Here is a 27500-nt window from a genome sequence, read left to right as displayed (position 1 = left end):
AAAGCGGAAGAGGATGCGCTCCATTTCGGTGATGGCGCGATCGGGACAAGGCACGACGGTCAGGCGGTATTCGATGACGGACGCGATGTACGCGTTCGCCACCTCCGCCCGACCTTTTAGGGACAGCTTCCTCTCGGACCATTGCCGGCAGAGAGTGGCCACCCTACTCGTTATCTCGTCCCAGTTCTTCTCCGTTTGCAGGTCCGGACCGAACCAGACTCCGAGCAACTTGACCGGACCGTCCGTCCAGCGTCCCACTACTGAGGCGCTGCCGGACGGTATGGGCTTGCTTCTCCAGGTGCCGAGCAGCAAACCCACCGACTTATCCCGGTTGATTTTCGCTCCCGTCACCGCTTCGTAGTCTTTCAGCGTCTCGCCGACAAGCTCGATGTGCTCGTGGCTAGACGCTATGACGGTGACGTCGTCCGCGTATGCCGACACGCTCGTCCCGCACCCCAGTTCTCGCGGGATGCCCCTCAACGTCGCCAGCTTCCGCAGTAGTGGCTCGAGAGTCAATACGTACAGGAGCGGCGACAGGGGGCATCCCTGACGAACCGAACGTGCAATGTCGAAGGGTCCCGATAGACGTCCATTGACGCGAACAACCGAACGGATGCCTGTGTACAAGGCAGCCATCCAGCCGCGGAAAACGGGACCGAAGCCGGCCGCTTCGAGGACGGCCTCCAAGTATCGATGGTCTACCCTATCGAAAGCTTTGGATTGATCCAAATTGATCAGGGCCCCACCCATGCCAGGTTCCTTAACTACCCTCTCTATGATGTAGCGCATCAGATGGAGGTTGTCATGGATGCTCCGGCCCGGCACGGCGCACGTCTGCTCCGTGCCGACCAGTTTCTCGATGACAAGCGCCAACCGCTTGGCTAACACCTTGGCCAAAATTTTCATGTCTGCATTGAGCAGAGTGATGGGCCTAAAGTTATCTATGGCGTCCCCCTTGTTTGGATCTTTCTTCAGCAGCGTTACCGCTCCTCGGCTCACAAAACCGGGAATGCTCCCGTTCTGCTGCCAGTTGCAGTACACGACCGCTAAGACTTCTCCAAACAAGTCTGGCATACAGTTGTAAAGCTCGTAGGGCAGACCATCCAAACCCGGAGATTTGTCCGTCGAGCAACCCGCCATCGCGTCCCTCACCTCCTCCGCCGTGATGACCCCTTCGCAGCACTCCGCCTCTCTTGCCGAGAGTCGTGGCAAGCTGTGCAGGTAGGCACTAAAGTCCACCCTGCCTTCTCGCTCGCCACTCCTCCCGAACAGTCGGGCAAAATGCCGCTGAAACGCCTCGCACATCTTGCTCGGCTCGAGCAATTCGCGCCCCTGTTCGTCTACCAGAGACCGGATGGTGGCTCTGTTACCCCGCTGCGCCTCCGCCACCCGGGCCTCTCGTGCGGCTCCAACACCTTCATTCCTCAGAGCACGCATCCTTGCCCTGACAGCACACCCTTCGTGTTTAGCATTGAAGTGTTGGTCGAGGGCCAACCTCGCCGCTAAAACGTCGGATGCGATGCCACTTCGCAATGCCTCTTCTAACTTTATCACTAGCTCCCCCTCTTCTCTGTTCCTCTCTACAGCTAGTGCCCTGCTATACCTTATTGCTTCCGCCCTCACTGCTCTCTTGAGGGCAAACCACCATTTGTTGTTGACGATGGCTCCCGTCAAAGCCCTCTTTACTAACGTTCTAATCCGGTCTCTGAAAACCTGTCTCGACGGGAAAGACGCGTTTAGTTTCCAGTAACCGGGACCCTGCCTATGTGCCTTATCTATGTCTAGCGTACACGTCACAAGTTTGTGATCCGTGTAGCTGACTATGTGGAACTGTGGACATCCTAAACTATCTCTATCTCTTGTCCTACACACTATCCTATCTAGATACGATCTCGACGACCCAATGCGGTTGCTCCAAGTCCACGTTGGCACATTTGGGTGGTCGAGTCGGTACCTGTCAGACAACTGGAAGCGTCTGAGCAGGTCTATGAGGCCTTTGCATCCCCTTCTAGTTTTGTCACTCCCCACGTAGTCTAGATGCGTGTCCAAGGTAGCATTCCAATCCCCCACTAAAAGTAAGGGACGAGACGTTCCCAGGAATACTTCTAGACGTCGAAAGAAGTCTGACCGACCTGTTAAAGGAGGCACATAAACTGCCAGCAACCGAAAAGCGCCTCCATCGCTGCCGTCCACATCTAGGACAACCAGTCTACCCTCCGGGTCCGTAAATATCGTCTTTACTTGGAGATCCAGACTCTTGCGAAAAAGAACCGCCGTGCCACTACCGCCCATCCTCGGCAGACAGGGAGAAAAATAAATGTTAAACTGTCCGCCAAACATGGACTTTAGGGCCCGCGGTTCATGGAGTCTGGTCTCACTAATGGCTATGATATCCAAATTGTGTGACTTGATGTCATTTAAGAGGTACCCTTGTTTCCAAGGGGACCCTAAGCCACGCACATTCACACAACCAATCTTCACCATGATTCTATTTATACGTGTGCTTTAAAGCACAAAACAAAAGAACAAGGTGTTACTTGCCGTTAGAAAGTTTTGTTTCCTCCTTGGATTTTTCACCAAGGAGGCTATTGTACAATTTCTTGCACAAATATTTCTGGAATCCCCCTACCGAGTTGGGGTAGAGGGATTTTATTGTGTTGTGTAATGCTGGTGTTACATGAATAATTTTAATGTGTTTTGGCGGTGTTGTACGTGGGTGGTTGTTGGTTTTGATATCGTTATTTGTGATGTTTGTTTTAGAGTTGATGTAATTCATCAACTCTGTGTTTGTACTGTCTATTGCTGTTAGCATTGTTTTTTTTATATTACTATTGGTGTTAGTAGTATTTTCGGGAGATGTGAATCTCCCTGCTTTGTTTGTGTTTGCATTTTGTTTTGTTTTCTTCTTACTGCGCTTCCTCTTTCCTTTCGTAGCTATTTTCCACTCCTCCCCACTCTCTTCATCGGATGATGGGAGATCTGAGGAGTCAGAAAGAGGTAACGGCAAATTTTGTGCGTCTGTGTGTGTTTCTGTGAATGTTTGTGTTGCTGTTTTTATTGATGTTGGCTGCTTGTTATTTATGTGTGGTGTATGTGATATGGGGGAGGGAGAGGCAGTCTTGGAATTTTCTTTTTTTTCTTCTGTTTTTGCAGTTTCTGTTGTCTTTTCTGTTGTGGTTATTGCTGATATTTCTGTTGTTTTTTGCGTTGCTGGTGGTGTTGGTAGTAAGGTTTTTCTGTTGGGGGTATTTGATAGTTGCTTCTGTTGTTGTTGTTGTTGTTGTTGTTGTTGTTGTTGTTTTTGTTTAGCGGCCAGAGGGCAGTCCTTTTTCAGATGTGCTTCGCTGTTGCATAGGTAACAGCGAGGTCGCCTGCCCTCTACCACCACATACAGCTTGTGGTCCTCTGCCAATCTAATGTTTGGAGGAATTTTCTGTGAAGCCTCCTCCGTGATGTGGAGAAGGATTTCCAGATTTTTCCCTCCCCAGTTCTTTTCCTCTCCGACCGTAATCTCCAAAATATTTGCCTCCTCCATTTCCAGGCACACGGCCGATATCAGCCATTGGGTGTCCACCTCCGATGGCACATTTTTTATCATAACTTTGGTCACTCTCTGTCCTAGATAACTCGGTATCATTACCAAGTCATCTGTGCGGAGAGAGAGTGTCGAAAATTGTTTAGCTAAATTTTCATCCAGAAACCTTACTTGCACCGTTCCAAATTTCCTTCCCCAGGTGACATGATTCTGATAAGGCCAAATTTTTCTAAGACAAACTTCAATTTTATCTGTGCTAACATTTTCTACACGTCTGGTTTTTGTGTTTACCAGTTTATAAATGATGCACTTTTTGTTTTTCATTTCTATAATATCTTTTGGTATGTTTATTCTGACATCATCTCCTTCTTTCGTAAGAAGGGATTTTGTGTCTTTTATTTGTTTTTGTGTGAATGTCACTATTGTTCTTTTTTCCTTTAGAGCATTTGCGAAATTTGTTTTTGTTGTGCTGGCGGACATGTTCTTCTGGATATTTTTGTTTATGTTGGTGTATGTACTGCCTGGTTCAAAGGTGGTGGTAGTGGCAGCAGAGTTTGTTGAACAGGTGATGGTGTCATTGCTGACGGCCGATAACTTTACTTCCTTGTTGTTGCTGTTGTTGTTGTTGTTGTCGTTGTCGTTGGTGGTGGTGATGATGGCGTCATCAGCAATGGTGCTTACGTCAGAGACATTTGTGACGGTTTTTACGCATGGTTTTGTAACCTTGGTTACAGTTTTGTTTTTGTTGTTGGTGTTGGTGGTGTTGGTGGTGGTGGTGGTGGTGAGAGGGCTGTTAGTAGCTGTACTCACAGTCTTTGTGACGTTTACAGCAACTGCGTTCCTGTCACTGCATGAGCACGCGCTATTCTGTTCTTTTTTCTCTTCTGGCATCTGAAGCCTCGGGAAATGCTTGTCAAAAGAACAAGACAAGCGTTCCAAAATTATGTTTCTCGACATTTTTCAAATGTCAAGAAGGAAATTTTTGTATTTTGCTAGGGCCGAAACTGCCCCTGGGGGTCAATTCCTGCCCTTGAAAATACACACAAATGAAGCCTAGGTGCTTCGCAACAAAATTATTTAAAAATTCCAACAAAATGTGGACAGTAAATGGTCAAATAAACGTTTACCTTCACAGCCGATGTGACAGCACGTCCATGAGAAGAGATAGATAGATAGATAGATAGATAGATAGATAGATAGATAGATAGATAGATAGATAGATAGATAGATAGAAAGGTAGGTAGATAGACGGACAGACAGACAGACAGACAGACAGACAGATAGATAGATAGATAGGTTTCTTTATTAGCCACACAGGGCTCAACACAGAGGGGACAAAATACAAATGTAGAGTTTTTCTTTTCGAGGGGGTCGAAAACAAAGCAGAAAAAAAAACAAAAGTGGGGACAACGATGAAAAAAAAAAAAAAAAAAAAAAAAAAACATCGCAAAACGTTTGGGGTATTTACAAAAAATACGAAAAATACAAAAAATTCCCAATAAATGGGGAGGTTATCCGTGGAAAGAAAAACCTACGAAAAGACCACGGTAACCTCGGTCTTTAGCGTCACAGTTTGTTAAATAAAATTTCTCTGTTTACAAAATTTTAAAACGTTTTATAGAATCATGGTCAAGGTGGCTTCGTCATTTATACGTGCCATTCTTGCTACATGTATCCATCTTTTTTCGAAACATTTGCTAGACAAACCTTGCCTCTCTACTCTCACCTTCCTTTTCAAGTGATACTTGAAAAAGTTGATGAGAGATTGACCAGAGAGGAAAGTATTTGTCTCTAATCCTTTCAGACGCGTCCACCAGATGCATTCTTTGGCCATAGCCACAAGTACGATAAATACAGCTCTTCCTTCCCGTTTAAAGGAAGGAGGCGTGACGATATTGACGATAGACTCGGTTGATAAACCGACTCGTCCCACACGCGACAGCAGTCGTTCGACATAAGCCCACAGCCCCGAAATGGTTGGACACCGCACGAGTGCGTGCAGAACGGTTTCATCGCTCTGACCGCATCTCGGGCAGGTCGGCCCCACATTTCGCGAGCCGTGTCTATAGAGCTTATCCCGAACGGGTAGCGCCTCTCGGTAACACTGCCAGGCCAGGGATCTCTGGAAGTTGTCCATAGGTCCCGGCCCGAAAGTCGTCCTGAACAGGCGGGTCAGGTATTCCTCGTCGACGCCCAGGTTCGCCCCGAGATCGTCGTCGTACCTGCCCTCCACTAATCCCCTATAGAATGACTTCGTTGTGATGCAGCCGCTCAAGGTCGACCCGGGACGGCAAAGTTGTTGCAGAGCAACGCGACACTCACGGTGCCATTCGCCATTCCTCGGCCTCTTTTTGATCCACGACTGCAGCTCGGTCATGGAGACGAGCTGCGGGAAAGCGCGTCGCACAAACGGCGACCACACCTGCTCACCGTCGTCTACGTAGAGCCGGAGATGTCGCAGTCTCAGCGCATGTCTGCGCATCATCAACCACGGCATGCCCAGCCCTCCTTTCAGCGGGTGTTGGCAACAAACGGATCGCCTCACCATCGGAACGCTTCCTTTCCACAAAAAGCGGAAGAGGATGCGCTCCATTTCGGTGATGGCGCGATCGGGACAAGGCACGACGGTCAGGCGGTATTCGATGACGGACGCGATGTACGCGTTCGCCACCTCCGCCCGACCTTTTAGGGACAGCTTCCTCTCGGACCATTGCCGGCAGAGAGTGGCCACCCTACTCGTTATCTCGTCCCAGTTCTTCTCCGTTTGCAGGTCCGGACCGAACCAGACTCCGAGCAACTTGACCGGACCGTCCGTCCAGCGTCCCACTACTGAGGCGCTGCCGGACGGTATGGGCTTGCTTCTCCAGGTGCCGAGCAGCAAACCCACCGACTTATCCCGGTTGATTTTCGCTCCCGTCACCGCTTCGTAGTCTTTCAGCGTCTCGCCGACAAGCTCGATGTGCTCGTGGCTAGACGCTATGACGGTGACGTCGTCCGCGTATGCCGACACGCTCGTCCCGCACCCCAGTTCTCGCGGGATGCCCCTCAGCGTCGCCAGCTTCCGCAGTAGTGGCTCGAGAGTCAATACGTACAGGAGCGGCGACAGGGGGCATCCCTGACGAACCGAACGTGCAATGTCGAAGGGTCCCGATAGACGTCCATTGACGCGAACAACCGAACGGATGCCTGTGTACAAGGCAGCCATCCAGCCGCGGAAAACGGGACCGAAGCCGGCCGCTTCGAGGACGGCCTCCAAGTATCGATGGTCTACCCTATCGAAAGCTTTCGATTGATCCAAATTGATCAGGGCCCCACCCATGCCAGGTTCCTTAACTACCCTCTCTATGATGTAGCGCATCAGATGGAGGTTGTCATGGATGCTCCGGCCCGGCACGGCGCACGTCTGCTCCGTGCCGACCAGTTTCTCGATGACAAACGCCAACCGCTTGGCTAACACCTTGGCCAAAATTTTCATGTCTGCATTGAGCAGAGTGATGGGCCTAAAGTTATCTATGGCGTCCCCCTTGTTTGGATCTTTCTTCAGCAGCGTTACCGCTCCTCGGCTCACAAAACCGGGAATGCTCCCGTTCTGCTGCCAGTTGCAGTACACGACCGCCAAGACTTCTCCAAACAAGTCTGGCATACAGTTGTAAAGCTCGTAGGGCAGACCATCCAAACCCGGAGATTTGTCCGTCGAGCAACCCGCCATCGCGTCCCTCACCTCCTCCGCCGTGATGACCCCTTCGCAGCACTCCGCCTCTCTTGCCGAGAGTCGTGGCAAGCTGTGCAGGTAGGCACTAAAGTCCACCCTGCCTTCTCGCTCGCCACTCCTCCCGAACAGTCGGGCAAAATGCCGCTGAAACACCTCGCACATCTTGCTCGGCTCGAGCAATTCGCGCCCCTGTTCGTCTACCAGAGACCGGATGGTGGCTCTGTTACCCCGCTGCGCCTCCGCCACCCGGGCCTCTCGTGCGGCTCCAACACCTTCATTCCTCAGAGCACGCATCCTTGCCCTGACAGCACACCCTTCGTGTTTAGCATTGAAGTGTTGGTCGAGGGCCAACCTCGCCGCTAAAACGTCGGATGCGATGCCACTTCGCAATGCCTCTTCTAACTTTATCACTAGCTCCCCCTCTTCTCTGTTCCTCTCTACAGCTAGTGCCCTGCTATACCTTATTGCTTCCGCCCTCACTGCTCTCTTGAGGGCAAACCACCATTTGTTGTTGACGATGGCTCCCGTCAAAGCCCTCTTTACTAACGTGCTAATCCGGTCTCTGAAAACCTGTCTCGACGGGAAAGACGCGTTTAGTTTCCAGTAACCGGGACCCTGCCTATGTGCCTTATCTAAGTCTAGCGTACACGTCACAAGTTTGTGATCCGTGTAGCTGACTATGTGGAACTGTGGACATCCTAAACTATCTCTATCTCTTGTCCTACACACTATCCTATCTAGATACGATCTCGACGACCCAATGCGGTTGCTCCAAGTCCACGTTGGCACATTTGGGTGGTCGAGTCGGTACCTGTCAGACAACTGGAAGCGTCTGAGCAGGTCTATGAGGCCTTTGCATCCCCTTCTACTTTTGTCACTCCCCACGTAGTCTAGATGCGTGTCCAAGGTAGCATTCCAATCCCCCACTAAAAGTAAGGGACGAGACGTTCCCAGGAATACTTCTAGACGTCGAAAGAAGTCTGACCGACCTGTTAAAGGAGGCACATAAACTGCCAGCAACCGAAAAGCGCCTCCATCGCTGCCGTCCACATCTAGGACAACCAGTCTACCCTCCGGGTCCGTAAATATCGTCTTTACTTGGAGATCCAGACTCTTGCGAAAAAGAACCGCCGTGCCACTACCGCCCATCCTCGTCAGACAGGGAGAAAAATAAATGTTAAACTGTCCGCCAAACATGGACTTTAGGGCCCGCGGTTCATGGAGTCTGGTCTCACTAATGGCTATGATATCCAAATTGTGTGACTTGATGTCATTTAAGAGGTACCCTTGTTTCCAAGGGGACCCTAAGCCACGCACATTCACACAACCAATCTTCACCATGATTCTATTTATACGTGTGCTTTAAAGCACAAAACAAAAGAACAGAGTGTTACTTGCCGTTAGAAAGTTTTGTTTCCTCCTTGGATTTTTCACCAAGGAGGCTATTGTACAATTTCTTGCACAAATATTTCTGGAATCCCCCTACCGAGTTGGGGTAGAGGGATTTTATTGTGTTGTGTAATGCTGGTGTTACATGAATAATTTTAATGTGTTTTGGCGGTGTTGTACGTGGGTGGTTGTTGGTTTTGATATAGTTATTTGTGATGTTTGTTTTAGAGTTGATGTAATTCATCAACTCTGTGTTTGTACTGTCTATTGCTGTTAGCATTGTTTTTTTTATATTACTATTGGTGTTAGTAGTATTTTCGGGAGATGTGAATCTCCCTGCTTTGTTTGTGTTTGCATTTTGTTTTGTTTTCTTCTTACTGCGCTTCCTCTTTCCTTTCGTAGCTATTTTCCACTCCTCCCCACTCTCTTCATCGGATGATGGGAGATCTGAGGAGTCAGAAAGAGGTAACGGCAAATTTTGTGCGTCTGTGTGTGTTTCTGTGAATGTTTGTGTTGCTGTTTTTATTGATGTTGGCTCCTTGTTATTTATGTGTGGTGTATGTGATATGGGGGAGGGAGAGGCAGTCTTGGAATTTTCTTTTTTTTCTTCTGTTTTTGCAGTTTCTGTTGTCTTTTCTGTTGTGGTTATTGCTGATATTTCTGTTGTTGTTTTTTGCGTTGCTGGTGGTGTTGGTAGTAAGGTTTTTCTGTTGGGGGTATTTGGTAGTTGCTTCTGTTGTTGTTGTTGTTGTTGTTGTTGTTGTTGTTGTTTTTGTTTAGCGGCCAGAGGGCAGTCCTTTTTCAGATGTGCTTCGCTGTTGCATAGGTAACAGCGAGGTCGCCTGCCCTCTACCACCACATACAGCTTGTGGTCCTCTGCCAATCTAATGTTTGGAGGAATTTTCTGTGAAGCCTCCTCCGTGATGTGGAGAAGGATTTCCAGATTTTTCCCTCCCCAGTTCTTTTCCTCTCCGACCGTAATCTCCAAAATATTTGCCTCCTCCATTTCCAGGCACACGGCCGATATCAGCCATTGGGTGTCCACCTCCGATGGCACATTTTTTATCATAACTTTGGTCACTCTCTGTCCTAGATAACTCGGTATCATTACCAAGTCATCTGTGCGGAGAGAGAGTGTCGAAAATTGTTTAGCTAAATTTTCATCCAGAAACCTTACTTGCACCGTTCCGAATTTCCTTCCCCAGGTGACATGATTCTGATAAGGCCAAATTTTTCTAAGACAAACTTCAATTTTATCTGTGCTAACATTTTCTACACGTCTGGTTTTTGTGTTTACCAGTTTATAAATGATGCACTTTTTGTTTTTCATTTCTATAATATCTTTTGGGATGTTAATTCTGACATCATCTCCTTCTTTCGTAAGAAGGGATTTTGTGTCTTTTATTTGTTTTTGTGTGAATGTCACTGTTGTTCTTTTTTCCTTTAAAGCATTTGCGAAATTTGTTTTTGTTGTGCTGGCGGACATGTTCTTCTGGATATTTTTGTTTATGTTGGTGTATGTACTGCCTGGTTCAAAGGTGGTGGTAGTGGCAGCAGAGTTTGTTGAACAGGTGATGGTGTCATTGCTGACGGCCGATAACTTTACTTCCTTGTTGTTGCTGTTGTTGTTGTTGTTGTCGTTGTTGCTGTTGTTGTTGTTGTTGTTGTTGTTGTCGTTGGTGGTGGTGATGATGGCGTCAGCAGCAGTGGTGCTTACGTCAGAGACATTTGTGACGGTTTTCACGCATGGTTTTGTAACCTTGGTTACAGTTTTGTTTTTGTTGTTGGTGTTGGTGGTGTTGGTGGTGGTGGTGGTGGTGAGAGGGCTGTTAGTAGCTGTACTCACAGTCTTTGTGACGTTTACAGCAACTGCGTTCCTGTCACTGCATGAGCACGCGCTATTCTGTTCTTTTTTCTCTTCTGGCATCTGAAGCCTCGGGAAATGCTTGTCAAAAGAACAAGACAAGCGTTCCAAAATTATGTTTCTCGACATTTTTCAAATGTCAAGAAGGAAATTTTTGTATTTTGCTAGGGCCGAAACTGCCCCTGGGGGTCAATTCCTGCCCTTGAAAATACACACAAATGAAGCCTAGGTGCTTCGCAACAAAATTATTTAAAAATTCCAACAAAATGTGGACAGTAAATGGTCAAATAAACGTTTACCTTCACAGCCGATGTGACAGCACGTCCATGAGAAGAGATAGATAGATAGATAGATAGATAGATAGATAGATAGATAGATAGATAGATAGAAAGGTAGGTAGATAGACGGACAGACAGACAGACAGACAGACAGACAGATAGATAGATAGATAGATAGATAGCTAGATAGATAGATAGATAGATATCTTTTTATTATAGCCACACAGGGCTAAATACAGAAAATGGACAAATTACAAAGTAGAGCTTTTGGGGGGGGGATAATTTGGATCAAAAGGGATCGCGGGGAGAAAAAAAAAAAAAAAAAAAAAACGTGGGAGGGGGCGATCAATAGGGATCGTGTATCACAGTCGATGTAAAAAACGGGGAACAGATTAGGTTTATCCGTGGAGAGAAAAGCCTACGGAAAAGACCACGGTCACCTCAGGCTTTTTTTTTTAAAGGTACATGAAAGTAAGTACCTTCTCTCTTTTTGTCTCTTTTTGTTACAAGTCTATGCTTAAAATGGTGTCGTCTTTCATTCTTACCATTCTTGCCACATTTACCCATTTTTTATTGAAACTTTCATTCGACAACACTTTCCTCTCTATCCTCATCCTCCTTTTCAAGTGGTACTTGAAAAAGTTGACGAGGGACTGACCAGAGAGGAAAGTGTTTGTTTGTAGACCTTTCAAACGCGTCCACCACACGCATTCTTTTGCCATAGCTATCAGTGTTACAAAAACCGTTTTTCCTTCCCGTTTAAAGGAAGGTGGCGGAACAATATTCACGATAGACTCGGCTGATAAATGGGCTCGTCCCACACGCGACAACAGCCGTTCGACGAAGGTCCACAGCTCTGAAATATCTGGACACTGCACGAGTGCGTGCAGAACGGTTTCGTCGCTCTGACCGCATCTCGGGCAGGTCGGTCCGGTGGTTTTCGAACCGTGTCTGTAGATCTTCTCTCGAACTGGTAGTGCGTCTCGATAGCATTGCCAAGCCAGGGATCTCTGGAAATTATCCATAGGCCCCGGCCCGAACGTCGTCTTGAAAAGGCGGGTTAAAAATTTCTCGTCGACACCCAGGTTTGCCCCGAGAGTGTCGTCAGACCTCCCCTCCACTAGTCCTCTATAGAACGCATTGGTCGTTTGGAAGTTGCACAAGTTTGATCCCGGACGGCAGAGCTGTTGTAGAGCTTGGCGACACTCGCGGTGCCATTCGCCCAGTTTCGGTCTCTTCCTGATCCATGTTTGCAGTTCGGTGAGTGAGACGAGCTGCGGGAAGGCGTGCCTCACAAACGGCGCCCACACCTGTTCACCGTCGTCAATGAAGTTCCAGAGATGCCGCAGTCTCAGCGCATGTCTGCGCATCATTAACCACGGCATCCCCAGTCCTCCACGTAACGGTTGTTGACAGCAAATGGATCGCCTCACCATCGGAACGGCACCCTTCCACAGAAAGCGGAAAAGTATGCGTTCTAGTTTCGTGATGGTGGCATCGGGACAAGGCACGACGGTCAGGCGGTAATCGATGACTGATGCGATATACACATTAGCCACCTCCGCCCGGCCTTTTAGAGATAACTTTCTCTCAGCCCATGTTTGGCTGAGTTTGATCACTCTACTGGTGATCTCGTCCCAGTTCTTATCCATTTGGAGGTCCGGACTGAACCAGACCCCGAGCAGTTTAACCGGTCCGTCCGTCCAGCGTCCCACTACGGAGTCACTGTTGGACGGTATGGGCTTGCTTCTCCAGGTGCCGAGTAACAAACCCACTGACTTTTCCGGGTTAATTTTTGCTCCTGTCACCGTTTCGTATTGTTTAAGTGTCTCGCCTAGCATCTCGACGTGCTTTTCGCTCGACACTATGACGGTGACATCGTCCGCATATGCAGACACGCTCGTCCCGCAACCCAGCTCTCGTGGGATACCCCTCAGTGTCGCCAGCTTCCGCAGTAGTGGTTCGATCGTCAATACATACAGAAGCGCCGACAAGGGACATCCCTGACGGACCGAACGCGTGATGTCGAACGGTTTTGACAGGTGACCGTTTACCCGTATTACCGATCGGATGCCGCTATACAAGGCAGCGATCCAACCGCGGAAGACAGGACCAAAGCCAGCTGCCCTGAGGACGGCCGCTAGGTATCGATGGTCGACCCTATCGAAGGCTTTAGATTGATCTAAATTGATCAGCGCCCCACCCATGCCAGGATCCTTAACTACCCTGTCCATGATGTAGCGCATGAGGTGGAGGTTGTCATGGATACTTCTGCCCGGCACGGCGCATGTTTGCGCCCTGTCGACCAGTTTATCGATGACAAGCGCCAACCTCTCGGCTATTACTTTGGCCAAAATTTTCAAGTCTGCGTTGAGCAGAGTGATGGGCCTGAAATTATCTATAAAATTCCCCTTGTTTGGGTCTTTCTTCAGCAATGTCACTGCACCTCGGCTCACGAAACCGAGAATTCTCCCGTTTTGTTGCCAGTTGCAGTAGACTGATGCCAAGAGGTCGCCAAACAAGTCTGGCATTTGACAATACAGCTCGTAGGGTAGACCATCCAATCCAGGTGACTTATCCCTCGCGCAGCCCGCCATAGCATCCCTTACTTCAGCAGCTGTGATGGGACCCTCACAACACTCTGCCTCTCCCGCCGAGAGCCGCGGCAGGCCGGTCAGGTAGGCAGTGAAGTCCATCCTGCGTTCCGACTCACCGCTCGCACCGAACAGTCGAGCAAAGTGCTGTTGAAAGGCCCCACACATCCTTTCGGGTTCGAGCAGACTACATCCCTGTTCATCGATTAGAGACCGAATGGTGGCTCTGTTACCGCGTTGCGCCTCCGCCACCCGGGCTTCTCGCGCAGCTTCGATCCCTTCGTTCCTTAAGGCACGCATTTTAGCTCTGACGACGCAACCTTCGTGTTTGGCGTTGAGGTGTTGGTCGAGGGCCTTCCTCGCAGCCAAAACGTTGGTTGCGCTGCCAGTTGTAAGTGCCTCTTCTAGTTTCTTAACTAAGTCTCCCTCTACTCTATTTCGATCTATCGCTAGTTCTTTACTAAACCTAATAGATTCCGATTTGATTGCCATTTTCAGGGCAAACCACCAGCGGTTGTTAACGATGGCTCCTGTTAACGCCCTCTTAATTAATTCGCTAATCCGGTTCCTGTAAACCTGCCGCGCTAAGAGCGAAGCGTTCAGTTTCCAGTAACCGGGACCCTGCCTATGTGTCTTATCTAAGTCGAGCGTACACGTCACAAACTTGTGATCTGTGTAGCTGACTATTTTAAATTGTGGACATCCTACACTATCTCTATCCGCTGTCCTACATAGAACTCTATCTAGATACGATCTCGACGATCCGACGCGGTTTGTCCAAGTCCACGTTGGCACGTTCGGATGGTCGAGTCGGAACCTGTCAGACAAATGGAAACGTCTGAGCAGGTCTTTGAGGCACTTACATCCCCTTCTACTCCTATCCACTCCCACATAGTCTATATGCGTGTCCAAGGTAGCGTTCCAGTCCCCTACTAACAGTAAAGGTCGTGACGTTCCCAGGAAAACCTCTAGACGTCTAAGGAAATCCGTCCAGATCAGATAGATAGATAGATAGATAGATAGATAGATAGATAGATAGATAGATAGATAGATAGATAGATAGATAACCAGTCATTCAAACAAACAGAGAGACATACTTCAGGTTAATGAAAAAGTCAAGCTACATTCATTGAATGAATGAATAAATAGCAAAATGTTACGGCAAAACCAAAAACTGAGTTTAGAAAAATTAGAAAACCGTACAGAGTGTGAGTGAGTTGAACGAGCAAAAAAAGGGAGAGAACAGAAGAAAATCTATGAGGAAGGAAATATAAGGAGAGAAGGAAAAGTAACGTAGAATCATATAATTATTAGAGAAAAAAAGATAGAAAGCGGGAAAGAAGAAAAAGAAGAAAATCAAGATGGATGATAGAATGAAAGAAAGAAAGAAATGCAATAACAAATTGAAGGTAGCGAGAAACATGGAGAAAATACTTATTTAGCTTACCTGCTGCGTAGTGAGTGTACACATACTCAGACATGCACATAGCCATACGTACATATACATAGATACATACATACATCCGTGTGCCTGTGTGTGTGTGTGTGTGTGTGTGTGTGTGTATGTATGTATGCGTATGTATATATATATATATATATATATATATAATGTATATACATATATATATATGTATATATATATATATATATATATATATATTATATATATATATATTATGTATATATATATATATATATATATATATATATATATATATATATATATATACATATATATATATATATATATATATATATATATATATATATATATATATATAATATGTATATATATATATGTATATATATATATATATATGTATATGTATATATATATATATATATATATATATATATATATATATATATATATATGTATGTATACATGTATATATATATATATATATATATATATATATATATATATATATATATATATATATGCGCACACATACATGCACACATCATATATCTGCATATATTTATGCATGTGTATAAATAAATATATATATAAATACACACGCACACACTCATATTTTGTGTGTGTGTGTGTGTGTGTGTATATGTGTGTATGTGTGTATGTGTGTGTGTGTGTGTGTGTAAACATAAAAGTGATTTTTATGTTCTTCCAGACACTTCTATGGAACCTTTTTGCGTCATTTTGAGGTTTTGTGTTTTTTTTCTCTTTTTCTCTTTTTTTTTTCCTGTTTTAGTTTTTTTTTTTTTTGTCCCTCATTATTTTCTATCTTTTTTTTTTGTTTCTATATTTCTTCTTTCGTTCTTTCTCTTTTCGTATCACGATTCGCTTCAAGCTTATTTAATAAAGTTCGATAGCAATGGATTTTCTTCTTCTTCTTCTTCTTCTTCTTCTTCTTCTCCTTCTTCTTCTTCTTCTTCTTCTTCTTCTTCTTCTGTTGTCCTTTTCTTCTTCTTCTTCTTCTCCTTCTTCTTCTTCTTCTTCTTCTTCTTCTTCTTCTTCTTCTTCTTCTTCTTCTTCTTCTTCTTCTTCTTCTTCTTCTTTCTGACATACGTATGAGTCTCACATCTGACGTAATTACAACCGCTGTGAAAATTACAAATGGCACACTGACTTGAGTTCTGGTGATGATAAAATTAGTTCGATAGACTCCTGCCGTCGACCAAAGAATTTATTAAACTTCACTTAAATCTCTGATTGCAGTTGTAATGGAATATCATTTTCGGTTCAGTGATATTATTTCTAAATGTTGATGTTTTGTATTCACACAATTAGTAAAAGTTTCTTCTTTATAAATGCCCATTCACCGCATACTAATACTATAATTCCTAGTTACCGCCATACTGTACTTTCATGATGACTATAATTGCAGTCTAAATGTGAAGTAATATTAATCTGAACTGCAGTTAGAGTCGTACTCAATGTTCCGAGTGGCACGTGTGCTTCAAAAGGAGAAGAAGGTCCCTGGAAGACCTTGAGCGATCTGGAAGACCTTGAGCGATCTGGAAGACCTTGAGCGATCTGGAAGACCTTGAGCCATCTGGAAGACATGCCACGAAAGTCATCTCCGGAAATGTCGTATTGTGTATCGAGAATTCGTCTCCCAGTGGAGAGTTCTACTGCGACGTTTTGAAACGTTTGAGGGAGGACATCCGACGAAAGCGACCGGATCTGTGGGGCACGAAGAATTGGGTTCTTCATAATGGCAATGCACCCTGTCACCGAGCTTTCCTCGCTCGTGAGTGTCTCGCCAAAAGCAATATGGTATCGCTTCCGCACCCGTCCTATTCACCAGATTTAGCACATGTGGACGTCCATCTCTTCCCCAAGATGAAAATGCAGCTCAAATGTCGCCATTTTAACACCATTGTCGAAATCCTGAGCGAATCGAAGAAGATCCTCGACTCGCCAACGGAAAATGACTTCCAGGCTAAATTTCAAAAGTGATAGGAACGTGGGACTGGAGAATTGCTGCACAAGGTGACTATTTCGAAGGGGACGGTGTTAAAACATTGCTAAATAAGTTATTTTTTATTAAACATAGTTCACTTGAGACTACACAACAATAAATAAATAAAACATTTCTAGTAAAACGATAGCTGGTAGAATCGAGAGCGTGTTGGAAATATAGCTAGACATACGTACGTACTTATATTCTGTGTTCAAATCTGGCTGCCTTGATATAACCATTCATTCTCTAAGACCAGGAAAATATTTCTATCCGAATACTGGCGTAGTTTAAAGCTATCTTGTGTGTAGAAAACATTATTATAGACACTAGTATAGACACGCATATGTATGTAATGCTGAAACCAAACTTTCCAGCACAAGAAATAATTCATATATATAAAGGATTTTAAATGATCTGAATAAGAAAAGCGAAAAATGTTGTCTAGCTCAAGGTCTTTGATGTATTAAACATCCCATACGTTAATCTACTTAGCACACTGAAATACCAGCTTTGTTACACGTATTAAAATACATATAAAGAGACATTAATGAATTGGAACCAGAAGCACGTACGTTTCTAACTAGAACGTTCTTACAAAGTTGAGCTTCATTATATTAAAAAAAAAGCCGGGACCCTGTACACGTGCATTTCTAATTGAAACGTTCCGGCAAAGCTAAAATTATATTGCTCTTGTCATCCGGGATTGAACCCAGAACTGCAATCGAACTAAATGTAGTTTAAAATATATACAGTGCGGTGGAGAAAGCCTGAAAAGTAACAGGACGAAATGAAATCGTCTTATATTTAGTCATAATCATTCGACGTTGTCAATGGCTTAACACAAAGAACTAAAGTCACACGCAAGAAAAGAAAAAAACTGATAATAAAATAATTTAAGACAAACATACGTGATGTGAGTGATAAAATTTCTCCAGATAACAATAAATATTTCATGTGTAAAGTGTTTTGAAATAACTCAATGAAAAAAAAAACCTGTCATCTGGTTCCGAGTATTCATATTTATTAAACACCTCGAGCTTAAATTTAATTAACACACAGAAATAAGGGTTTTGTTATACATATTAAAATTTCATATAGCCAGACATTAAAGTAATGTGCTTAAAGATGCACGTGCATTTCAAATAGTAACATATATATATATATATATATATATATACACATTCATCTCGTCTATATATCACTAAAAAAGCGGTATATCATGCCTATGTATGTCTGTATACATGTATGTTTGCATGCATGCTATACGATGTTTTTGTATAGATATCTGACTATATACATGTATGTTTGCATTATGAAATGTATGAATGCATGTCTATGTACGTATATGTGTACATAAACACACACACACACACACACACACACACACACACACACACACACACAACATGTTAATGTTTTTTCGTCCAGCTTAATTAAGGCAAAACTTTATCTCGGTCATCAAGTGGAAGTTTTACCTTTTCAATCCTCTTCTGTTCATTATTTACGTACGATTTATGTACATCTTTGTATATTATTTATACATTTGTTCATGTATTTGGCTATATATATATATATATATATATATATATATATATATATGTATATATATATATATATATATATATATATATATATATATATATATATACATACATACCTACATACACACATACATACATACATACATACATACATACATACATACATACATACATACATACATACATACATGCACATACATATATATGTTTGTATATATGTGTGCATATATATATATATATATATATATATATATATATATATATATATATACATGCACATGAATAATATAATCAATATTTATTTATTTTATTTTAATCCCAATTGACATTTTTAAATGTGATTATTTCTTCTTGGCGAATTCATTTCACACTAATTAACTTTCTTGTATGATTTGGTTTATTTAAACTTGTTTTTAAAATTTTGCCTGACATTTTATATTCTAATAAGGATTTACTACATTTGTGAAAGGCCACGAAGTTTGTAAGAAGAGGAAGCATAACAGCCAATTAAATGTAAAATGTATTAGAAGAAATAATTAAGAAAACCAACAATTACGTGGTCGGATAACATCGAGAATTAAATAGACTTAAAATATAGTTAATGTATAAGGACATCATAAGAAAGACCACAATGGCGATTCGTGACATTCAACCTGCTTGAAAGCAGATGATACCAGATGGTAATGTTAAGTACTTCATTGTTACTTGATTTATCGATTCTGGAGAGATGAAAGGCGAAGATGATCCGGGATAAGATTAAGAAGGGAAAGTAAGAATCTTTGCTGGGTTTTTAAGACTTGGCCTAAATTATTGGAAAAGAATGGTCTCTGTTAAAGATACCCATATGGTATTGTTAAACGGAAAAATGGATTAAGTCAAACACCCAGGGGGATTGCACATAGATTTGAACTCAGAGTGTAAAGAAACGGGACAAATACCACAGAGAAACCGGTCCGATGTTCTTACAGCTCCACCAATCCTCCGCCGCCTTGGAGCGGCACATTTTTATTTACCCCGCAATGATGAAAGATTGACTTTTACGTGATTTGATCCCAGGGTGCAAAAAATCAGAATAAATACAAGTTATTCTATCCGACTTTCTAATGACTTTACTAATCTGAACATAAAACGAAACGCAATAAATAACACAAGGAATGTTGTTCTGATGCTCTACCGATTGTCGACGGTGATTGGTTTATTGGTCGGATTTTCTGATTCTGCCGTCTTTCACAAAAATGTCGCAAGCCAAGGAGGGGGGCTGTACGTCTTTGCTCTATCTTCCAGAAATAGCTGACAAACCTCCCTCAAACCACACCATAATGGCTTTGTAAAAGGACGCGGTGGATAATGTGGTCTTGGTTTCATTGCCTATCGAAAGAAAGTCGAGATGACCACGGCCAGTATTCCTTTGATCATTGATCTCGATCAGGATTGACCTGGAGTTAAACAACAAGACACTCCCATATTAGACCAGGTTCACAAGCTAAGAACAGTGCTCTTTTTTTTTTTTTCAAAAAGCAAAATAAAAAAATGTCCCTTGACACATTTGGTTGTACCCAGATTTGACTTAGAGCCTTATTCGTCTAATATTTGGCAAACATTCCATTGGAAACAGATCGTTTCTATAATCTACTGAGAGCCTGATCGAATCTAGACTCCACTGAGAGATGGATCGATCCTAGACTCCATTGAGAGTTCGAATCGATCCAACACTCCACTGAGATTTGGATCCATCTTATTACTTGATTTACGGTAGAATACGCCGTCACATGACCGATAACTGAATACATACTAGCCTTGACAAAACATTTAATGTACAAATAACACACGAGAAATATAATCTATAGAGGGAAACCAACAGGGAAATATAAATCTATACAATTATATAAATAATTTAGTTTAACTGTCTAATGTGAGGAAGAAAGCAAACGAATAGTTTTTCTTTTTTAAATCGGAAATAAAGTTCGATGCGTTGTCCGGGAAGGCAAATCTAATCGTTACGCCACTAACGCTGTTGTCACCGGAACGAAATTTATATACATTTTGCGATGCACACTTTATGTAGAATAAGTATTCAGTTGATTATTTTTTAACCAATGCTTGCTTAACATCATCCTGTATTAAGTGTTTCGGGCTTTAGACCCCCTACTTATTGTTGATATTCATACTCAGCGTTATTACATTCCTTCTATTTCCATAGATATTGATCACTCTTAGTTTGCCGACTCAGTAGAAAGAATATGATTTACTAATGTCTTCTTAAACCACGAAAAAATGTCCGTTGCGTTTGTAAGCTGGCTTTAGACACATGGGAGTCGATCTGGTCTCTAAAGCCAACTTATAAACGCAATGGACATTTTCCGGTTGTATAAAAAGACGTCAATGAAGCATATATAAACATACATACATATATATATATATATATATATATATATATATATATATATATGTATGTATATATATATATATGTGTGTGTGTGTGTGTGTGTGTGTTTTAAATTTTATATCGCTTTTAATTGCATTGTTATTCCTTTCCCATTTCTAACAAAACTGTCCGATGAACGGGAACGTGAAACTCAGAGTAACAGTCTTTTGTTATATTTCTGCTGCTTTTAAATAAAGTATATATACATATATATATATATATAAGATTGTCATACCGGCCATGACGAAGGGAAATAGCCCTGAAACTCGAGTCGCCTTTATATATATATATTTATATTTATATATTTATATATTTGATCCTTTATATTGAACACTCAATATTTCATCTACATTCAATACTTTATTTCATGGTGCCATCCATTTTTATTTTATTTTATTTTATTTTATATTATATATTGTATATTATATTATATATTGTATATTCCATATTCTATACCCCACATTAGTTCTGCAGGAATATAAATAAAACATAAAAAACAGACAGTGTTGGAACTCTTTTAAGCAAAATAATATATTCCTCTATACACAATCATACAAAAAAATCCACCTTTTTTTGTATTTATTTTTACTCGCATATATATATATATATATATATATATATATATACACAAATTATGGTAAGAATGGATACATAAGGGTGGAAGACCAAGGGAACAATACCGTATATCCAACGCAAGATTTAATATATATGTGTGTTCAAATCATTCTAGAATCAATAAATATAGTTTTAAGTCTGTAAAATGTCTAAAACAGTAGGATAAGATAAAAATAAAGTATACAGGCATATACAAGGACATAAACTTCAGAAATATTATGAATGTTTAAAATATTCATTTAAAAATATTTATAAACATCCACAGTTTCCAAGTTGTATAAAAATATTTAACAATTTAAGACTATACATTACGATATATAAACGTACAGTATGATTTAACATAAAGTGGGTAAAGTTAACAGTTTTCCTCGGACTCCAGTGTTGGACAGTTTCTTTAACAGGATGCAGTGGTCAACCCTGTCAAAGGCTTTGCTGAAGTCAAGATATATGACATCTGATTTGGATCCCTCTCCCATGGCCTTTAAGATGTCACTGAAATGATGTAAGAGCCGTGTTAAGCAGTCCCTGCCATTGTTTGAGAATAATCAGGCTGTTAGATTCCAAGAAGTGACTTACTCGAGATCTCTTAATAATTTGATGATATGAGAGGTAAGTGAGATTTGTTGTTGTTGTTGTTGTTGGCACTCCGTCGCTTACGACGACGAGGGTTCCAGTTGATCCGATCAACGGAACAGCCTGCTCGTGAAATTAACGTGCAAGTGGCTGAGCACTCCACAGACACGTGTACTCTTAACGTAGTTCTTGGGAATATTCAGCGTGACACAGTGTGACAAGGCTGGCCCTTTGAATTACAGGCACAACAGAAACAGGAAGAAAGAGTGAGAGAAAGTTGTGGTGAAAGAGTACAGCAGGGTTCGCCACCATCCCCTGCCGGAGCCTCGTGAAGCTTTAGGTGTTTTCGCTCAATAAACACTCAAAACGCCCGGTCTGGGAATCGAAACCGCGATCCTATGACCGCGAGTCCGTTGCCCTAACCACCGGGCCATTGCACCTCCACAGTTAAGTGAGATTGGTCAGTAGTTTAAGACCTAAACTAATATTATTTTTTGTTTTATATTTAGAGAACTTTGTCAGCAGGTGGTTCCAAATTTGGATGCGAGCAAAATTTTCCCCGTAGCGTAAAGGATCCTCTCCCTTCTCTAGATGTTATAAATCTGTGCGCTTTTGTATATAATATACGTGTGTGTGTGTGTGTGTAAGAGTAGTGTAAGTCAGAAAAGACATCCATAAACCAGAAATTACTATTCTAAATTTAGTTAAATTATCTTCTATGGGGATTTAAAGAGTTTACCAGTAAAACTTCAGAGAAAATAGCTCGAAATATCTGAAATTAATATTCTTTAAGCTTACAGTCATGTAAATGCAGTACCGAGGTAAATGTAATCTGACGATTTTGGCACAAATTATAAACCAGAACCGAATGATAGGAAATTAAATTCATAAAAATAAAATAAATCTAAAAGCGTGGAAAAGAGAGGAAAATAAATATCAAAATAGTGTGTTTGTAGATGATTATAAACTAATAACATGTGTATACATTTCATCGGACGACCTCGTCTTCCATTTTTGTACATTGAACTGAACGAAACAAAATCTAGAGATGACTGGGAGATCATTTGAATACATCTGATTTTAATGATAGCTTTATGAGGAGAAAAACAGAGTAAATAAGTTGTTGATGTCGTTTTTGTTCTTTCTTCTTTTCCACGTACAGGCTTAAAAGTTAATATTTTGGGGAGAGGAAGTAGTGGAGTGTATTATTATCCATTCCATGCTCCAGGCATTAGTGCCATAGGTACTTTTAAGCGGTAACTGTGAAATGGTCCTGCGAAGGTATTCAGATGTAGAATAAGCATCTTGCTCTAAAACACTCGACTCACGGAGAAGGAAATAAATGACCATCTATTATAATTCCATTTATATCTAGGTATCTTTCTAGGGAGATTAAATCGACAGTAGGACTTTTTGGGTACATTATTTTATCAACCTCGAAAGGAAGAAAGGTAAAGTTGATTTCGGTGGGATTCGAACTCACAACATAAAGGATTGCAGCTAAATACTGCAAGCATTTTGTCCGATGCTCTGTCATTTTACAACACACTATTTTGTTGTGAGAAGACTCGAAGCCACACATTTAAAGAGTAAAGAAATAATTATGGTATAAACGTTGTTGTTGTTGTTGTTGTTGTTGTTGTTGTTGACAACGAAGCATTTTAGCCCCAGGATAAGTCCGATCCATCACATCTAAGATAAACTGCACTTCATCCACGACCATCACGTACTTTCCCTAACTACAGTAAAGTCACAATCCCATTATCATTGCGTTCCTTTTCTAAGACTATAGGATGTGAATTTTAGAATATTTAGCAACCATCTCTAGTATATCCAGCAACCACGTGAAGGCATTTTTGTTGGCTCTTGAAATATGGTGAAACATATTTTGGAGATTTACAAAACATTTTAACACTTCCGTGGATATTAACATAAATAAATAATTCATTATTCTGCATAAAACAGAACATTTCGCAAAGGTTCCCTTGTTTACTCTTTACTCTTTTACTCTTTTACTTGTTTCAGTCATTTGACTGCGGCCATGCTGGAGCACCGCCTTTGGTCGAGCAAATCGACCCCAGGACTTATTCTTTGTAAGCCTAGTACTTATTTTATCGGTCTCTTTTTGCCGAACCGCTAAGTTACGGGGACGTAAACACACCAGCATCGGTTGTCAAGCGAAGTTGAGGGACAAACACAGACACACAAACATATACACACACATACATATATACGACGGGCTTCTTTCAGTTTCCGTCTACCAAACCCACTCACAAGGCTTTGGTTATCTACACACGTTTATTACCAGGCTTGAATTTATTCAATAAAGACACTTCATATTGTTTAAAACAGTGAGCTGAACATGTTATATAGTGCTCCGTTTATAGCTTGGTGAAGGGACTACTGAAAGTGCAATTAGCAGTGCTAATGACAGGACATACAATGCATTCTTCGTATAACCAAAGACCCCCACTTATTTATCCTCTTCTACTTTTATAATGTAAGTAGACCGCGTTACTTTTCTGGGATCTTTTTTAAAACGGGGGCCACATTTTTCATTAATGTTTTACGTAGTGCTTTTGGTACCGAAAGACTTTCAAACTTCGTATACTTATCTATTTTGTGTTATAGAACAGAAAAATATTTTTGTATTCGAATTTATTTCATGTAAAAAATTGTCTTATTTCGATAATTTCAACCAATCACTGACGTCCATTCAGCCGATATACATTAAGTGCCGACTACATAAACAAACGATTCTTCGTTTTATTTGCTTTTTTCATTTTAAATTTGCTTTAACCCTAACCCTAACCCTAACCCTAACTCTAACCCTAGGGTTAGGGTTAGGGTTAGAGTTAGGGTTAGGGTTAGGGTTAATTGTTTCAGAATGGTTTGTTTATGTAGTCGGCACTTAATGTATATCGGCTGAATGGACGTCAGTGATTGGTTGAAATTACAGAAATACGACAACTTTAACATGGAATAATTTATGGATTTCTTTTTTTTTTTAAGAAAACTAAGAGAAAAAGATGTTTTAAATGACACATTCTACCAATGATCCAAGTTTCAAAGTGTTTCGTTAATGAAAAAATGTGGCCCCCGTTTTAAAAAAGATCCCTTTTCTGTGTTGTGTTTCATATTAGACATTCTTAGAAAATGTTAATGTGGAAGCACAATGGCTCAGTGGTTAGGGCAGCGGACTCACGGTCGGATGATCACGGTTTCGATTCCCAGACCGGGCGTTGTGTATGTTTATTGAGCGACAACACCTAAAGCTCCACGAGGCTCCGGCAGGGGGTGGTAGCCACCCCTGTTGTGCTCTTTCGCCCCAGCTTTCTCTCATTCTTTCTTCCTATTTCTTGAGTAAGGCTGCGATGGTCTGGCGTCCCTTCCAGCTGGGGGGAACACATAAGCCCGGGCACATGAACCTGGCTAGGCTTCAAAAGGGGCGCAAAAAAAAGATAATGTTAACAGGGCCGTCTTTACTCTTTTCTTCTGGCTTAATAGAGAGAGAGAGAGAGATTTCCTTGAGGAGTAACCACCCGTACAACCATTCATTTCAGTTTCATAGCTATCGTTGGGTTTCTCAACAGTGATAGTGGTGTATATTGTCCATAAACATAGCTTGTCTGAGACATTTACATAAACACCTCTGATTCCTTTCTAAATTACCACATAACATCTGGCAAAGTAATTCAGGTATGCTCATGGTATGTCCGCCCTATAACGTGAGGACAAGCAAGATTATGTATTTATCTAAATGTCTACATAGTTATACCTAGAATTACATTCTACAACGCCTGGACCGGAAATGAAAAATTTTAAATGTAGATTTCAAATCAATGTGCCAAAATTACCTAGAAACACTTATGTTCCTGCAACAAAACTTTTGTAATCGAAGACGTTTCAGTCGTGACCATCCACTTTTGATCTTATATCTAGTATATCTGAAATGACACTACTCAATGTATGGTTCGATATTTAAGACAGTATGGTGTAAATAGCAGCTGATATTCGTCTTTCATTCACAAACAATTGCTACATCTCTCAAGCCATTCCAAGACTCAGCAATCAATGTTAGACTCTACATTGTTAATTAGGTTTAATGAGGCCTAAACATGTTCAGTATTGTCACTATTCTGCTAAAGATCAGACTGTCCCCGCCACTGCATTCCATGTTTTTATTAATTTTGCTGAATTAAAATCTAGAGACTGTCTCCCCCTATGCTTTGGATAGAATTATTCAATTAGATCATTTCTTGGTTTACTAATTCACGCACGCCAGCGTCCCACTTTGTTTACTTTTTCTAATCTACTTTTGTATTTTATTCTCTTGAACCGTCTTTTGATGGTCTATCTTTTTGATTTCATATCACACTGGAAATCAAACTAAAAAACATCGGATGTACTTCACATGGAAAGTTAAAACTTTCGAGTGAATTTATCATAGTAAGTTTTGTATTTAAAGAAAATAACTATTTTTTAAAGTTTAGAATATGGGAAAAAATGTAAAAACAGTATCGTTTACCTTCTTTTGTTAACCATTTTTGTTTGTAACTTAACTGGGAACAACACGCCTTTGAAGTCGCTCAAGTACAGGAACAACATCGATTTTCTGGAATCTTTGGTTCCCAAACCTTTCTGCATTACTCTTTTTTTTTTTAACCAGAGATGGTCGCCTTGGTCAACAACTATTAAATTTTATTTAAATAATTAAATGAAATACAAGTATGTGTACATTAGTATGAATTATCCAAGTTAATTAAAACTGTACTGTGCAAGGCACTAATTTGTGCAATGTAGCAGTAAACTAGTCTGGCGGCCGCAAGGATTTCAATTTCCTACAAGTAAATTATTGCGGGTTATAAGAATTTCCAGACCATCAGTATCCAGGAAGTCGGTGGTGTACCTATATTTGAATGAATCTTCTATAAAATGTTATATCTTTTAAAACTCCAGGGTACACATGTTCATCGCGGCGGTGCATCGTTTGAGAACTAGCTATCTTAAACATTATGTCTTATATTGATTTTATTAGCCAGTGATACTTCATTACAGTTACTACTGTTAATATGAACACTGCGTCTACAGTACATCTTACCAGTTTAATGGTGGCTTCGATTTTATTTTTTTCTATATTTTACTTTTTTATGACAATTTCCTACTGCTGAAAAGTAAATATTTAGCAGACTCTTAACACGAAATGTCGGATGTCTGCTTAAACAGCTATATCTTCTGTATTACCCAACAAAAACTCCTGTACATAGCAGAAACTAATATTTATTCACAAATACACACAGCTTGAACTGGAAGGTAACGTCAATGTATGTGAAAATAAGCCTTGAAATAGTGACTGCTGTAGTAATATTCCCAGGATATGTGCTCTTTTACATAAAGCGTTTCATGAATCCCAAAGTACATTTAATATTTATCTGCTGTAACCTGAGAAATCGTTCGTTGACTGATAGTTAATATCGTGCATCTAATTTATCATAATATATTATATTCCCAAGTTATGTGTACTTTCTATCAAAGAATGTTTACAT

This window comes from Octopus bimaculoides, chromosome 3, assembly GCF_046866305.1.
Source record: "Octopus bimaculoides isolate indiv1 chromosome 3, ASM4686630v1, whole genome shotgun sequence".
In the NCBI taxonomy this organism is placed as follows: domain Eukaryota; kingdom Metazoa; phylum Mollusca; class Cephalopoda; order Octopoda; family Octopodidae; genus Octopus; species Octopus bimaculoides.
Note: the sequence above shows the minus strand (reverse complement) of the source record.